Here is a 16,737-nt window from a genome sequence, read left to right on the forward strand (position 1 = left end):
GACGGAGAGGCGCGGGCTTTGACCTTCTCCCTTCCCCCCACTACTGGCGGGGCCAGACGCTGCGTGCCCCAGGGCACCAGCGCCTTTTCTCTGTCGCGGAAGGCGAGCCCAGCCCGCAGCCGCGCGGCAGGAGACGAGGGCGCCCCCTCCCTGCCTCCCGCTCCACCTCCTCTTCCTCCCCTCCCGATACAATGACTGGGCCGGAACAGCGCATCAGCCGAGTCTCATTGGCAGCGGCCGCCCCGGCCCCGGGAGAGGCAGCGGGCGGGGGCAGCTAGGGAGAGGAGACCAGAGCCGTGGCTGACAGCAAGAGGAGGCCGGTAAGACGGAAGGACGGAAGGATGAGAGGAAGGCGGTCCGGGGCACAGCTGTAAGTGTGGATCAAAGCGAGGAAGCGCGGCGGCGGGGGCGACGAGCAGCCCTGGGCCAGGGGATGCGGCGGGCGCTGGCTGCTCAGCGAGCCCGGGAGTCGGGCTGCGCGGCTCACGTGCGGAGCAAGAGCTTGGGCAGAGAGGAGGAGGAAGAGGGAAGGTGTCCGCTGGGGAAGGCGCTGCGCAGAGCGGAGTTGCAGGGCTGGCGCGGAGCCGGGTCCCCAGGTCCCGCGCGGTGAGCAACCCAGACAATAAAGTAGCAGTCGACAGCTCCCGAGCGTCAGAAGGAGGAGGCAGCAGAGCAGGTAGGTGGGCGACTGCCCTGGGTGCCCAGAGTGGGCTCCGGGGGCGCCACTGTGAGACGCGGACACAGCGAGCTCTCCCTATGCGCCCCGGGCGCAGTGCGCACATTTGGAGACCCCCAGTGGAGGTGCTGGACGCCGGCGCTCGGGCGAGCAGGAAACCCCGCCCAGCGGCTCGGGGGTTGCCTGCGCCTCCGCTGGAGTCCCAGGGGCGCCTGGCACGGCGCTTTGGTCTCTGCGGTGGTGTGGAGACAGGAAGTTTGGCGGTTTCGAGGCGTTGGCGCTGGTGGGGTTTGCAACGCGCCGCCAGGGACCATGTGCTTTGGTGGCCGCGCGTTCGTGGGAGGTGGGGAGCAATGCTGATGAATCCCAGATCCGGCTGCCCAGAGATACTTTCAAAACGCGGCGAATATAGTGGAGGGAAATCCCAGGCGTTGGCAGAGGATAATAAGCTCATTTCAGATAGGTGTGTCGGATCCTAGCCGCTCCTACGTTTGGCAGACTGTGCGTGTGGATCGTTCCCTGTTTTCTGGAGTATTTCACTTTTCACTTTCATCTGGGGAGGGAAAAACAAAGATGATATTTTGAGAAATGCCATTTGATTTGTACTAGAGGATAAACTCGTCCTTTGCATTGAATGTCCTGTGCTCTGAACGACACTGATGAGCAGTGCCTGGTTTTGTTCCCCAAAGGGCTGAGAGCTTGTATTAAATGTTCCCCTGTCTGAAAAAAACAGCCGCAGGAGGAGGTCTCTCGCGCTCTCCTTTGTGTGGCCGCTTCCTTCCAGATGTGAGAGGGTTGGGCTGGGCGCTCCTGGGTGGGGTAATAATTATCCTGAACATTCCTGCGATCTGCTAGGACTTGTAAACATACCAAAGCCGACTCCTCTGAACTTTGCGAACCGACTTGGTCTGTTTGCTGGTACGCAGACGGCTGCGTCTGGAAGGTGGCCCCTTCGGGAGGAAAGACTTGGGAGTGCTGACAGCAGCAGTCTTTCAGGAAAGCTGGTTGATCCTTCAAGGTTAGCGAGTGTTTTGCTCTAGAAATTTACCACCAATTCGGAGGATGTGTACAAGATTTTAGCGCAATCCCTAGCATGCTATTTCCTATCCTAAAGTGGAGGGATCTGTCAGACTTCAAATCCAATGTCTGGAGGGAAAGAAAAGTAGCTTCGCCTTACTTAACCTCGTCAGGCTGCACTTTCATCTGCCATACACAGACTATTTAGAATGGTAGTTAAGAGAGCTTACTGTGTATCAGGCACCCCAGCATCATAAATAATACGTAGGGTGGTAAACTGAGCCTAGGGGGAAGTTAAATAATTTACCGTAAATCACACTGGTAATCTGAGGTTTGCATGAGGTCTGATTTCAGATGTCAGGATCTTAACCATGACAGTGCCTCTAAAAGGGATATGCTATGGGGACATTAATGAGGATGAAAAAAATAATGATTACAATAACAACAACAAAAACTGCCTCATATGTTTTTCATAAGAAAATAGGGTGATGTTTAAAAGAGTGACTGGCCTGAGGTAAGCACTCAGTACATATTTTGGCCTCTCAATTTAATATTACAAACTAGGTGATGGGTATTTTGATGATTATACGATTCTCTTTTTTTTTCCTTTGAATATCTGAAAATTTTGTAATAAAAAGTAAAGCACGCGCACGCGTGCGCGCGCGCGCGCGCACACACACACACACATTTTGCTTCCATTGCTTAAAAGAGAACCAGAAAAATTCAGGCAATAATAAGGACTTCTTGAACAGGAGAGTTAGATAACTTCTTTGACATCTGCAAATATTAATCAAACACTTTATTTGCTTAAATTTAGTAATGCGAGTGGAATGTATTTGAACAATATAATGATGGAAATGAAGAAATCTACTTAAAATACTATTTTAGTGAGGTTTGATTTTCATTATCACTGGGAAAATTCTCAGAAGTCACTTTTGAGCGTGCAAGTGATTGTCTTATACTTCATTTTGTTTTGAAATTAATAAATTTCTAATCTTAGTGGCAGGAAAGTTAATGGGCTTCTCAAACAGGCAAACAAATTGGCTTTAGCCTAACATTCTAGAAAAGTGTGTGAGGAGTTAAAACTTCACAGCTACTCCAGAATGTAAAGGCAGCCAAAGTTCTCTTAGTATTGTTTACTCTCACTGGCCTCTACTTCCAGCAAGCCTGAGAACCTTGGTTCACCATTCGATTCACAGATTTAATCAAGGTTCTGATCAGACAAAAAGGAAGTTTTGGCTAACTGACAATACAAATAAGGTGCATGGGAAACAGTTAAAAATACCCTGACTATCTTATCCAGCCTGCAGTAATTGTCTAGAATTTCAAGAACTCTTCATAGTTATCTTACAGACATTGCACACATTAAGGGCAGGCTTAAGGCTTATACTGCAAGTGATCTCTCTCCCTCCTGCTCTTTCTCTCTAGATCTGCCCCAGAGATCTGATCTGATCATGAAGGCACTATTTTTACATATTCAGTAAGTGCCAAGGTTCTCTGATATTACTATCTTTAGCCTATAGATAAATAAATCATGTAACTCAGCTCATCAGCAAGTCTTAGGTGTCTCTTCCCGTACTTATATATTCCTCATCTCTCTCTTTTTAGACGTGGTTTTTTATTTTGTTTCAGAAGGTATTTATCTTTTTTTTTTTTTAATAATTCGTTTATTTCTAGGTCATTAAGATTTTCTTCTCCTCTTTCGGTAAACATGTCCTGGATAGTCAGAGAGAAATGATAAGAGCAATTTTCTGTTGCTAGATACTTGATTTATGGACCAAAGCCATTTTCCTGAATAACTAGATTGACTGAAATTATCATGTCATTTCTTACCTCATTCTTCCTAGTGAAATCAGTTTTTAACCTAGTCTCATAAAGCAGTGTTTTTCAAAATGAAGGTCATAAAATCAATTCAGTGGGCTGCAACCGCTATTTTTTTTTTAAAGCATTAAAGCGAAACAAGACAGAAAATACCAACAACATTATATGTTAATAAGGATTATATAGTTTCATGAAACCTTGAGTCAGTTATTTATCTAGGGTCGTGTGCACATTCTCGATTGCAGTACAAAATGTAATTCTTACTAAGAGTTGCTGTCAAAAGAGTTTGAAAGCCACTGCTACATGGTGTATTTTTAGAAACGATAAACAGCCAATTTAAATGGACTCAGGATATATATATTTCTTATATACAGGTCAAGTTTCTAAAAGGTACATAGGTAGGACTGGCTTCAAGAGCATCTTGCTCGGGGCCTAACGATGACCTCAGGATCTGATTTCTTTCATTTCCTCTTCAGCTCTGCTTTTGTCTTCCTCCCTTTATGTATTGGGTTCCTTGTTGGGTGACAAGATGACTGTAGCCATTGTGGGTTTACACAATTCCAGGTTCAAGTCCAACAGAAGAGAATATACCCCCGTTACCCAGTTGTTGAAGAAAAAGTCTCAAAATCAGTTCCGATTGGCCCCATTGGCTTGGCTGGAGGAAACCTCTTTGCCCCAGTAGTAGAGTCCCACCCAGACCTGTGGACTTTGCACACCAGAGGGCCAGACTTCCAATGAATACAGTTGCTGGAAAAAGGAGAAATGGATGGTGAGGAAGTCAAATAAATGTTCACTGCAATGTACAAGTGCCTAACTCAGTGTAGTCTAATTTCTGTTCTCTTTGATGTCCACAATAATGGAGGATGAGTGGAATTATATTCAGGCAAATAGGTGATCAATATGTTTTCTCACATATGTAAAGAAAGCTTTAGCCGACACTTTAAACATGGTCAATATCAGGACTTACGAGATCAAAATGCAGAGCAGGTCAAATTGATAGTAGTTGCTATACTTTATAATGACACCAAGGGAAAAAGGACAAATATATTGATTAAAAATCCACTACAGACCCTAAACCTCTTACAAGAGGTGATCATGATGCTTTTATGTGCAAATCTTGGAAGGCATTTATTTTAATCAATTTGTTCATGAAAGTAGTTAAGTGGTTTCTTGGAGCAAATTATTTGAAAAAATACACCTCCTTAAGGCCCAAGGCCAATGAGTTATCTGCTTTGCAACTCTTCAGCTTGAGACATTTATTTAGGTATATGTTACTTTGCCTTTGAGGATGTGCTGCTTTTAATTGTCCTCTGTCACTTCATGTCCAATTATTAAGTGAGATGGGGGCCCTAATTATGTGCTTCTGTGAAGATAGTATTCACAGAATCTAAATGGTTATTTAAATTTTAATCTATACAAGAAAAAAATGTTTCGCTTATACCTTCAAATCTTATTAAATAATATGTTCCTTCCTGCCTTGCCAAATAAACTATTAACGGACTGGATATTATTGCTTAGGATAAGGCTAAGCAAGACATCATGCCAATGAAAACCATTTGAAATATGCTTATTTGGTAAAACAGTGTGAGTAGTATTGAAAAATGGCCAAACCTAGGAAGGGAAATGGTGAATGACTGGTCTGAGAAATGCCAGACCAGAGCAGTGTTTCTCCCTCTGTGCACTTGAATCACTTGGGGATCAGATTCTTATTGAGGTCTGGGGTCTAGCCTGAGATTCTGTATTTTAACAAGGTCTCAGGTGATACTGATGATGCTGGTCTTTGGACCACACTTTACTTAGCAAGGGATCAGAGAACATGGAAAATTCTTAGATATGTGCCCCGTGCTGTGGAAGATACAAAGTAATGTAAGGTAACCCCGTCTCCTAGAAGCCTCATCTAGCTGGGGAGAGAAAATGTGAATAGATGTGGTGGGTAAACAATCCCATGCAGACAAAGTGCAACAGCAAATGAGAGGTGCAGGTGCAGTGGGCTGCCCCAGAGCTGCTGCAGCGGGATGGCGGGAGGGTTTGGGTTGGGTGGGATTTCACCACGTGGGCTTGAGAGATTTGTAGCAGCAAGTGGAGAATTCCAAGACAGGCTTGGCGAGTGATCATGAGGAAAGGTACAAAGTAACAGGGAAGGTTCCAAATAAAGCCTGCATGTGCAAAGTGGAGATTTTAGCAACAGAGAATCGGTCTGGAATATTTAGTTAGAATAATCTCCCTCTTCATACAGGCCCCATCACCTGGAAATAGTCCCCATTCACTGAGTCCCTGTAAGTACCAGACACTTACCAAGTGCTTTCCGTGCAGTATCATTTCTGTCTTCATAATGTAATGACTCATAATAACTCACACTCTACTGTGGTGGAAACTGAAGCTTGGAGAGGCTGTGTGACTTGTTCAAAATCTCACAGATAATAAGTGACAGACCTGGAATTCAAACTCAGAAGTGAGTCTGTGCTCTTTGATGCAATCCCTGCTAGTCATAGCCTGAGAGATTTAGCTTTCTTTGCAGAGAGCATATCTCACAGGAGATTCTCATGGTTCATCTTATTTCAGATGAGGATGTTGTCCTCTAAAACAGATCCTGAGCACACATCCAAAGTAGATGATATTCCTTTCTGCCTTGTAGAATAAATTATTATCATATTGGAGTTTTTGGCATTGTGACCTTACGTAAGAAATAAGTTCAAGACTATTCCTCCCAAACCCCCACATAACTACTGAATGTTTGTTGCAATTATGAGGCGCTTTCCTTTGGAAATCACCAAGTAGCCTAGACAGACATTGGAAATAATTATGCTTCTGCCACAGCATGGGACCTATCACAGCCCCTCCTGATTCAAAAGGTCTTTCTGGAATACCAGCACCCATCCTCCAGCTGGTGCTTCTACCAGTCGACAGCGTCAGTAGGAACCCGACAATGGATGCAGCCTGAGGATTGTTTTCAAGCTTCCCTAGTTACACCTGACTGAGCCCATCCTATCAATTCAGCCATTGCGAAAGAGCCGGGGGACCATATGTGACCTGAATGGGAGGCTTACATATGCGCTAACCAACGAGCCAGCTCTGGCTGTGGTTCACCCAAGTTGAATACTGTGGCATAGCTCTGCCAAATAAAGGAGGAACTGGGAGAAGGGGCTAGAGTGGCACTGGGTGGAGAGTCAGGAAGGCGGAATTCTATCTCATCATGGCAGCTGACTGATCTGAGCCATGTTAATTAGCTCTCTGGATTTGTGAAGTGGGTAGTGACACTTGAGGTTTCTTCCACCTCTAAACCTTTATGCTATGAACAACCAGAAGTGCGCACCCTGCACTTTATCTGTACCCATTGCACTATTCTCATTTTAACTTTAAAAAGAAAAAGACTCAAATAAATAAATGCATTTAAAAATGCTTTCATATCAGTAGTGTGTCAGACCATTTCAGTAAAATTATTTGCTGTGCATTAGAAATGATATTTGGTGTAACTTGTCAGTATTGATAACCTTTCAGTATTTAGACAAATCTGAAACCATTAGGGTAGTGTGGCTTCTTTGATAAATCAGGAAAGATAAGGATATTTGAGATATCACAAATGAACTGATTGCATTTATTTAAATGTGCAAGTTGAAATGCAGGATTTTGATTAAGTAATGTAAACCACATGTCCCTAGACTGGGACCATAGAGCCCTGTCCCAGTGGGGCCATACAACTTAAATTGAGGCCATATCATGGTAATTTGCTCCAACTGTGTTAAATTAATTCCGTTTGTATCTTTAAGAGAAAAAAAGTGTGCTACTTTATATACCTTAATTTCTCAATCTAGTTGTACTTTCACTGCCTAAAAGAATGGGATGTCCGGTTTACTAGAGGTCAAAAGTTTGATTCAAACAAATGAAGAGTAAGAAATTATTTTTGCAATGATTCAGCTGCTTTAAACAGTTTGCATTATGAGCAAAAAATTACACTTTTCCAAGTGTAATTAAGTTCAATGCTAGAAAGTACAGTTCTCATTGTACTTTCTAGCATTGAACTTAATTACACTTGGAAAAGCATACTGGAAAACTCTCATTGGTCCTTTTTAGACCTCAGAGAAAAGTTGAGAAAATGATAAAGATAAAGAGTATTTAAAAATTGACAGTTTGTCAGGAAATGTTCATGCTATTCAATAGACACTTTCACTATAATAATAAGAGGAGAAATGTAACTTTGTCTTCTTTCAGAGTACACAATGCCAGTGTTTTTTTTCCCCCACTCCTTATACAGTTTCATTTATAATAGCATTGTCAAGGAGTAAGTAATTTGTTTCACTTAAGTGATTTTTCCAGGTCTTTAAAGCTTACCTCTGCCTACCCACATTACTTTTTTGCTTGAACTATCTTCATGAAAACAAAGCACATGCTTGTTTACTTTTTTACATAAAGGATATAAATGTAGGTAGATCTTTTCCTTGACTTGAGCTCCTCATGATAAACATCACTTTTTGTTCCTTACCATCATCCTTTTACTTGTTGACAACTGAATTGTGTGGGGCTGAGTGCTTCTGTATAAATAATCACAGGTATTCATTCTTTTGTAGTTACCATTATTCCTTATAACAGGGTTCCTCTGAGGAGTTAGCAAATCCCAGGCAGGGTGCTAAGAACTTCATCTATATAATAATCTTGGCTAATATGCTTAGTTTCCAAGAAATGAGATTGTTTCTCCTATTTTAAGGGTGAGAAAAATGAGATTTAAGAAGTTAGCAGTAGACCTGGGACTTGAACTCTGGTCTCTAACTGCAAAATGCCTGTTGGTAGTTATCACAAGAGGTGCCTCTTGCTCTGTTTCTGCTCTCTGTCCCTTTTTGGGTATTTCTATGGCTTTGCTTTGAAAACTGTTGCCCAGATAAGGGCCCATCATTAGATCTGTACCTCTTTTATAGGGCTTTTTTTTTTTTTTTTTGGTATCTTTTTCCTTGAGTGCTGTTCTGAGGGTATTTTTGCTAAGCCCTAGGTTTCCAGACATCTCTGCACAGTTGCAGTTTCTGGAAGTCTAACCTGTGACTTCATCATTGTGTATGCTAAGGCTTTAGGGGGATTATAGGATTTTTCTGCATTATGATTAAACAGCATTATAAAAAACCTGCAAACAGAAGAATGTTTAGTGAGTCTATAATACAAGGGTCAGCACACTTTTTCTATGAATGGCCAAGTACTAAATATATTATGCTTTGTGGGCCATGTGATCTATGTTGCAACTACTTAACTATCTTTTTAGAACAAGTATAGCCACAGATAATGCATGAAATAATGGGTGAGGCTTTATTAAAGTAAAACTTTATTTATAAAAACAAACCGTGAGTAGGAGTTGTCCTATGGGCCAGGTTTGTTAACTCTTGTTACAGTGGAAAAAAGAACCAATCGAGATATTTTAAAAGTCTAAGTAGGTAGTTAGTTCAGAGGTAGTGTACAATAGTGGTTACACCCATGGACTCTGGAGACAACTGCCTATATTTGCCTCCTTCCTCTGCCACTAACTACTCTAATTTAAGCAAGTATCTTAACTCTCTGCACCTCGGTTTTCTGTCTTTAAGATTAGGGGAATAATAGTCCTTACATCACAGAATTGCTTTGAGAATTAAAGCAGTTATTTGTTAACTACTTGGAAGGGAGCCCAGGACAAAATAAGTACTACATAACTCCTTGTGAAATTAAGAATCATAGCAAATCCAATTTCTAGTGAAACCACATATTGTACTGTGTTGATGGGAAGAATGGAGACTTCCTTTGCTTGGAGTGAAATGAAGGGCAATGGCAAGACTCCTATCCATTATGGATGGATGTATGGTTCAAGAAAAGAGGTTTTGCTAGTGAGGTCAGTACGGTGGGTTAGGAAAGGCCCTAGCCTGGGAGTTATGAGGAACTGGGTTAATGCCAGACTGTCTTTAATTCGCATTGTGTCCTTAGGCAACTTACTTCCCTCTAGGGCCATGTTTTCCCCATCCATAAAATAAAGAGATTCACCTAGATTAGTGGATGTAAACTGGTTACTCACAGGCTGAATTCTGCCTACAAAGAGCTCAATTAACCCCTAGAGCGCTTTTTAAATATTTGAACTAATAATCAGCAATTATGAATCAGGAGATGCCACAAAAATTTTGGATTCCTGATTTAAAAAGTCAGAAGCTCTAGCAACACTGGCTACATTCCAGCATGGCAACGGGTGACTAGCACTAAATAATGGCAGCCTATGGGCTCCATCACCAACTACTGTAGCAGATGCTGCTGGTGTCCAGCTCATATCCTCCCCTTGTCACTTCAGTGCAAGTCCGTGTGACTTCCCACTGCCACCGCCTGCATTCGTTTGTCTGAGGACTTTCTCTGACTGTGGAAGTGGTAGGTTGGCAGTGTTAAGAAGTAATACCCACCCTCTCCAGTCATGAGGGGCTTAGCATGTAGATAGCTGAGTTTCCCTGCCCATCTGGTGACTCTGCCATCTTGAGCCCACGGCTTCTGCCTTCAGAGTCCCAAAATGGTTGTTGAAGCTCCAGCCATCATATCTGTGTTCTAGGCAGCAGCAGGAGGATGGAAAGGCAGAAGAGCAGACTCTCCCACCTAAGTCAACTCCCAACTTGGACCCTTCCCAGAAGTCCCACAAAACACTTTCACTTACACCTCACTGGCCAGCACTTGGTCCATGGCCATATTTAATACTGTGGAAGGGCAATGTAGTCTTTTAGCAAAGCGCACTATCACCTCAAAAAAATTGGGGTTTCATTACTAAAAATGGAGGAAGTTGGTATCAGGCAGGCCACTAGCAGTTGGCACAGACACTAAGGATGCGGCTTTCCAGGTTAGCCAAGAAAAGTGCTGCTGATGAAGATATTCGGTTCTCCCCTGACTAGCTGGTTTCCCCATCTTCACATGCCACACTCACACTCCTATTCAGAGTGTGTCTTTGTCGGGGATCAGAAGTTACCACCCCAGGAGCCTGTCCACTTTATCGTCAGACATGTCCTTTGTCCTAAGTGGCCTACGGGCACACCTTGGAGATATTGCAGTTCAGGCCCAGACCACTGCAATAGGGCGAGCCACAGTCTTTTCGCTGGTGGAGGGTCTTGTTTTCAGTTTGTAAAAAATACAGCACCTGTGAAGCACAATAAAGTGAAGTTCAACAAAACGAGGTATGCCTGTATATCTTTTACCTGCTTGCTACCTACAGTGATCTGAGAGAACGTATGTTCTATGCTGACTTGCTAATTTACCATGGATCACTGAAACCCTCCAGAAATTAGCACAACTAATTTCAGACCTCAGAGCCAGCAGTTATAAGGTTACTAATCTTGCCTGACTTGGTTAGCAACAACTAAGTATGAAAATAATTAATAATGATGTGAATAACATCAATAGCCATCTTTCATTGATTAGTGACTATGTGCCAAAAATTGTGCTGGGCATTTTCCCCCCAGAGGCCCACTTCAGAGTATTATATATGGTAATGCATGCCACAGTTCTGAGAAGAGATTTAGACTAATTTCTTATTCAACGTCATCCAGTTAGTAAGTGGTAGAGCTACGATTAAACTCAGGTCTTCCTGGCTCCAACTCCCATGATCTTTCTAGTAACTCCCAATTGGCTGAGGGTAAGTCATATGTTTTGCCTTTATATCAGTTAGATCACAGGGGTCCCCAACGCTTGGGCCATGGACCAGTACCAGTCCATGGCCTGTTAGGAACTGGTCTGCACAGCAGGAGGTAAGTGGTGGGCTAGTGAGCAGTAAGCGAAGCTCCATCTGTATTTGTAGCCACTCCTCAGTGCTAGCATCACCGCCTCAGCTCCACCTCAGATCATCAGGTATTAGATTCTCATAGGAGCACCGGTCCCTGGTGCCAAAAAGGTTGGGAACTGCTGATTAGAATACAGATTCTTGGTTTTAACAGACCACGTTTAAGAGTAGTTTAAATTAGTTCTGTTTCAAGTCCAAGTCCAAGTAGAGATTGGTATGGCAGAGGACATGGGCTGGTACTACAACCCTGCTCCACACTGAGGTAGAGAGACCCAGATGCCTTCAACCTTAATGCTCTGCCATCCCCTGTTGTTGGAGGAGGTCATCAAAGGGATGTGACTGCTGGTTGATCCACAAGCCAGACCCGGGCAATCAGAGGCTTCTTACCCCCATCCTTGGAATGTATGTTTCGCTCCCCTTTCCATTTCAAAGACTCAGCCTTAAGAGAGTAATGTGTTGAGACTGTCTTGACTAGATACAAGACTGAACCCCATCAAAGCCTCTAGATAAACTTTTAAGATTCCGGATGGTAGGTGAAGTGATCTACTGGTTTTGCAGTCGCCCAAGACAAGCCTCATAAGTAACTTCCCTTTCTTATTAAAATTGCCACCTGCCAAGCTGGAGTGGTCTGCCTCGTTCTTCCTTCTCTCCTTGTCCTACTTGTATGGAGGCCAGTTTTGGGTTTCATCTGAAGAACTTTCGAGATTGTGAAACAATAGCTGGATTATTGCTCTAACCCCCATGGTTGACGATGGCTCATCATCACTTGCTTGTTCCAGCTCAAGGGAGGGAGGAAAGAACAAGTAGAAGGCATTTCCTTTCAATGACAACAACTCAGAAGGTACAGGCACCATTCACTCTCCCATTCCTTTAGGCGGAGCTTGGTCATGTGACTTCACCAGATATAAGGGAGGCTGGGAAAGGTAGTCCCTATGTAGGCAGCCAGAGTCCCAGAGAAAACCCAAAGGGCGAGTGTTCTTTTTTTTTTTTTAATTTTAATTTTAACTTTTTTTTAAATTTATTGGGGTAACATTGGTTAATACAATTATATAATTTTGGGGTGTACATTATAATTTGACATCTATATATTCTATTGTGTGATTACTACTCAGAGTCCAGTTTCCTTCGGCTACCATATATTTGATCCCCTTTACCCACTTCGCCCTCCCCCAAGTCCCCTGTATTTGTACACCTTTACCCTGTCTACCTCTTCCCTCCTCCTCTGCCCTCTAGCCTCTGGTAACCACTAGTCCATTGTCCATGTCCAGGAGTCTCTGTTTGTCCTGTTCATTTGTTGTTTTTAGGTTTATATCCCACATATAAGTGATATCATGTGATTTTCAACTTTTTCAGTCTGGCTTATTTCTCTTAGCATGATTATCTCGAGGTCCATCCAGGTTGTCGCAAATGGCAGTATTTCATCTCTTCTTAAGGCCGAGTAATATTCTATTGTATATATGTACCACAGCTTCTTTAGCCAATCATCTATCGTAGGACACTTCAGTTGCTTCTATGTCCTGGCCACCGTGCATAGTGCTGCTGTGAACATCGGTGTGCAAATATTTTTTCGGATATGAGTTTTTTCAAGTCTTTGGGATAAATGCCTAGTAGAGAGATTGCTGGATCATATGGTAGATCAATTCTTAGTTTTTGAGGAACCTCCATACTGTTTTCCATAGTGGCTGTACCAATTTGCAGTCCCACCTACAGTGTATGAGGGTTCCTTTTTCTCTGCATCCTCTCCAACATTTGTTATTACTTGTTCTGTTGATAACAGCTATCCTAACAGGTATGAGATGGTATCTCATTGTGGTTTTGATTTGCATTTCCCTAATAGCTAGCAATGTTGAGTGTCTTTTCATATATTTGTTGGCCATTTGTATGTCCTCTAAGGGGAAGTGTCTGTTCAGGTACCCTGCCCATTTTTTGATTGGATCATTTATTTTTTGTTATTGAGTTGTATGAGTTCTTTGTATATTTTAGATATTAGACCCATATTGGAGGTGTTGCTTGCAAACATATTTTCCCATTTGGATCATTGTCTCTTTACCTCGACAGTTTCTTTTGCTGAGCAGAAGCTTTTTAGTTTGATGTAGTCCTATTCATTTATTTTCGCTTTTATTTCCCTTGCCTTTGAGGTTAAATTCATAAAATCCTCTTTAAGTCCAAGGTCCTTGAGTTTAGTTCCTGTTTTCTTCTATGCATTTTATTGATTCTGGTCTTATATTCAGGTCCTTAATCTATTTTGAGTTAATTTTGGTGTGTAGTGATAGACAACAGACTAGTTTCATTCTCTGGCAAGTGGCCTTCCAATTTTCACAGCACTATTTATTGAAGAAGCTTTCCTTTCTCCACCGTATGTTTTTGGCTTCTTGTCAAAAATTACTTGCCCATATAAATATGAATTTACTTCTGGACTCTCAATTCTGTTCCACTGGTCCATGTGTCTTGTTTTGCTGCCAATACCATGCTGTTTTGATTACTGTCGCTTTGTAGTATAATTTTAAGTCGGACAAAATGATGCCTTCAGCCTCATTTTTTTTTTCCTCAGGATGGCTTTGGCAATTTGAGTCTTTAGTGTTTCCATACAAATCTGATGAATTTTTGTTCTATGTCTTCAAAATATGCCAATGAGATTTTGATGGGGATCGCATTAAATTTGTATAATGATTTAGGTAATATGGTCATTTTAACTATGTTGATTCTTCCAATCCAAGAACACAGAATATCTTTCCATTTCTTTGTATCTTCTTTGATTTCCTTTCATAGAGTCTTGTAGTTTTCATTATATAGGTCCTTCACATGTTTCGTTAAATTTATTCCTAGATATTTTATTCTTTTTGTTGCAATTGCAAAAGGAATTATTTTTTCCACTTCTTTTTCTGACGCTTTATTATTAGAGTATGGGAACTATATGGATTTTTGAATGTTGCTTTTGTATCCAGAGACTTTATTGTGTTTGCTTTTTGTTTCTAGTAGTGTTCTTGTGGAATCTTTAGGGGTTTCTATATTGAAAATCATGTCATCTGCAAGTAGTGACTTTTTGACTCCTTCATTTCCTATTTGGATGCCTTTTATATCTTTCTCTTGCCTGATTGCACTTGCTAGGACCTCCAATGTTATATTGAATAAGAGTGGTGACAGTGGACAGCCTTGCCTTGTTCCTGTTCTTAGAGGGAAGGTTTTTAATTTTTCACCATTAAGTATAATGTTGGCTGAGGGTATGTCATAGATGGCCTTTATTATGTTAAGGCACTTTCCTTCTATACCGATTTTGCTAAGTGTTTTGATCATATATGGATACTGTATCTTGTCGAAGGCTTTTTCTACAACTATTGATATGGTCATATGATTCTTATTTTTTAATTTGTTTATGTGGTGTATCACATTAATCGATTTGCTTATGTTGAACCATCCCTGTGCTCCTAGGATGAAGCCCACTTGATCGTGGTATATAATCTTTTTAATATCTTGCTGTATTCAGTTTGCTAGTATCTTATTAAGGATTTCTGCATTTGTGTTCATGAGAGATATTGGTCTGTAGTTTTTTTTGTGTTATCTTTACCAGGTTTTTGTATCAGAGTAATATTGGTCTCAGAAAATGAGTCAGGAAGTATTGCCTCCTCTTTGATTTTTTTGGAAAAATTTGCGGAGAATAAGTATTAAATCTTCTTTGAATGCTTGGTAGAATTCACTGGTGAAGCCATCTGGTCCTGAACTTTTACTTTTTGGTAGGTTTTTGATGATTTTTACAATTTCCATACTGCTGATCGGTCTATTTAGATTTTCCAGATCTTGATTCAGTCTAGAAAGATTGTGTTTTTCTAAGTACTGGTCCATTTCTTCCAGGTTATTAAATTTGGTGTTATATACTTTTTCATAATATTCTTGCATGATCCTTTTTATTTATGTGATGTCAGTCATAATTTCCCCCTCTTTCATCCCTGATTTTATTTATGTCCTTTCTCTTTTGTCTGTAGTGAGTCTAGCCAGGGGATTGTCAATTTTATTAACCTTCTCAAAGAACCAACTCTTTGTTGCATTCCTTTTTTCTTTTTTTTTTCAATTTCATTTATTTCTTCTCTAATTTTGATTATTTCTTTCCTTCTACTGACTTTAGGCTTCATTTGTTCTTCCTTTTCTAGTTTTTTAAGATGAAGCGTTAGGTTGTTTATTTGGGCTTGTTCTTGTTTTTGGAGATAGGCCTGTAATGATATGAACCTTCCTCTTATGACCGCTTTTGCCATGTCCCAAAAGTTTTGATATGTTGTACTATCATTATCATTCGTTTCTATGTGTCTCTTGATCTCTTTTTTATTTCTTACTTTACCCAGTTATTTTTCAGTAGCATGTTGTTTAATTTCCATGTATTTGTGGTTCTTCCTGATTTCTTTTTGCAGTTGATCTCTAGTTTCAAAGCATTATGATGAGAGAATATGGTAGGTATGATTTCAACCCTCTTCTATTTGTTGAGGCTATCTCTGTCCCAGTATGTGGACGATTCTTGTGAATGTTCCATGTGCACTAAAGAAGAATGTATAAGCAGCTGTTTTGGGATGGAAGGCTCTGTAAATGTCAATTATGTCTAGCTGGTCTAATGTGTCATTTAAGGATGTTATTTCCTTTTTGATTTTCTGTTTGGATGATCTATCCATATCTGACAGTGGGGTATTTAGATCTCATACTATGATAGTGTTTTGGTCTGTTTCTCCCTTTAGTTCTGTTAGTAATTGCTTTATATATTTCAGGACTCCCTGTTTGGGAGCATAGATATTAATAAGTGTGATGTCTTCTTGGTGCATGTTCCCTTTATCATTATGAAGTGTCCCTCAGTATCTTTCTTTACATTTTTTATTTTGAAGTCTATTTTGTCTGATATTACTACCACTACTCCCACCTTTGTCTGAATGCCATTTGCTTGAAATATCATTTTCTACCCTTTCACTTTGAGTCTATATATGTCTTTGGAGCTGAGATGTGTCTCTGGAGGCAGCATATTGTTGGGTTTTGTTTTTTGATCCATTCTGCAACTCTGTACCTTTTTTTTTGGTGAGTTCAGTGCATTTACCTTTAGGATGATTATTGAAATATGAGGTCTTCTTATAGCCATTTTATGTTTTGCTTTCTGGTAGCTCGGTGTTTCCATTGCTTCTTTGTCCTTGTGTTTCTGTTTTCTTTATTTAGGCTGGCTTTTGTGGGTTTTGCCTCTGGTTCTTCTTATTTTATGTTATATATTTTAGTTCTGAATCTTTGGTTACTATTACGAATATGAAAAGGATATATATATATATACAGTCGTCCCTTTTCTTCTGCATGTGCCTTATCTCCTTTCCCTTTTTCGAATTTGGATCTTTGAATCCTCTCCTTTTCACTCATTGTTATCTCAGTTTGTCCCTATGTATGCTGAATGTTCATCGCTATCTTGCTATAGCAATTCTCTTATTATTATTTAAGCTTATAATGCCCTGTC

The 16,737-nt window shown here is 41.0% G+C and overlaps 1 protein-coding gene across 2 annotated transcripts in view; it reads left to right on the forward strand.

Annotated features, from left to right (window-relative positions):
* Nucleotides 1–248: 248 nt before the first annotated feature.
* Nucleotides 249–16,737, forward strand: part of FRMD4B (FERM domain containing 4B) — a 309,226-nt gene continuing 292,737 nt past the window's right edge. The window contains exon 1 of one of the 2 annotated variants that reach the window (XM_039851669.1): nt 249–370. The gene's annotated coding sequence lies outside the window, so the exon portion shown is untranslated. Of the gene's footprint in view, nt 371–554; nt 677–16,737 lie in introns of those variants that run through there. The other variant, XM_039851670.1, reaches the window with a different exon arrangement.

Source organism: Pteropus medius, unplaced genomic scaffold (assembly GCF_902729225.1).
Source record: "Pteropus medius unplaced genomic scaffold, Ma_sr-lr_union100, whole genome shotgun sequence".
Lineage (NCBI taxonomy): Eukaryota > Metazoa > Chordata > Mammalia > Chiroptera > Pteropodidae > Pteropus > Pteropus medius.